At 43.1% G+C, this 994-nt stretch overlaps 1 non-coding gene across 1 annotated transcript; it reads left to right on the top strand.

Moving 5' to 3' along the window:
- The first annotated feature begins 616 nt into the window (after nt 1–616).
- TRNAI-GAU lies at nt 617–690 on the top strand. Its single transcript has one exon. It is a non-coding gene; the product is annotated as a tRNA-Ile (tRNA).
- The last annotated feature ends 304 nt before the right edge of the window (nt 691–994 follow it).

The raw sequence follows: 994 nt of genomic DNA, 5'->3' as shown, positions 1-994 counted from the left end.
GAGAAATCTAATATGTGTCTTTTTTTTTTTTTTTTTTTTAAGCTCTCTTGGACTACCAGGGGCAGGATGGCGAAACCAAGGTCATTTCTTATTAGTGCCACTGTTAGTAATGGCAGAGTCAGGATCCTGCCCCCCACCCCATCCCCCAACTTTACCTAGGTCTCCTTTTTCCCTCTGCTTTCTTTGAGAACAAGCAGGTATTAATGTAGTTTATCACCACCTCAGACCACAAAAATAACACCATTTGCTGCAGAAAGTTTAGAAAATCCCAGCAAACTAAAAAGACCCCCAGAAAGTCAACATCTAAGTGTGTTTGCTTTTAGGGTTTTTTTCCTGTGCAATTATATACATTGTAATTTATTTCATGGAAACATACTGGTTTTTATTTATTGACCCTCTATTGCTAAGCATTTAGGTTGTCTGATCTGAGGTATCACTACTGTATTATTGAGCAGGAAATAACACCCTTATAGCTTCATCTCTGTTCACATCTATAATTATTTTTTGGAGGAAAGGCCCAAGAATTTGACTGGACTAATCAAAGGGCAAATGTGATTAGATCTTTCTTTCTTTCTTCCTTCATAATTTAAAACAACTATATTAGCAATTTGGGGCTGGCTGGTTAGCTCAGTTGGTTAGAGTGTGGTGCTGATAACACCAAGGTCCAGGGTTCGATCCCTGTACCAGCCAGCTGCCAAAAATTTTTTTAAAAATAGAAATTTTTGGGCCGGCCCGGTGGCGCACTGCTACAGTGCACCGCTTGGGAGTGTGGCGGCGCTCCCGCCGAGGGTTCGGATCCCACATACAGACCGGTTCCCGCTCACTGGCTGAGCGAGGGGCGGGCGCAGCACTGAGGGTTGCAATCCCGTTGCCAGTCCTGGTCCGGTACGGGCGCGACACTGAGGGTTGCGATCCGTTGCCGGACACGAAAAAAGACAAAAAGAAAAAAAAATAGAAATTTTGATATAAAACTCTTTGCATCAGGTAAATTTTG

This window comes from Galeopterus variegatus, unplaced genomic scaffold (genome assembly GCF_000696425.1).
Source record: "Galeopterus variegatus unplaced genomic scaffold, G_variegatus-3.0.2 Scaffold870, whole genome shotgun sequence".
Classification (NCBI taxonomy): domain Eukaryota; kingdom Metazoa; phylum Chordata; class Mammalia; order Dermoptera; family Cynocephalidae; genus Galeopterus; species Galeopterus variegatus.
Note: the sequence above shows the minus strand (reverse complement) of the source record. Positions and strands in the feature narration are given on the sequence as shown.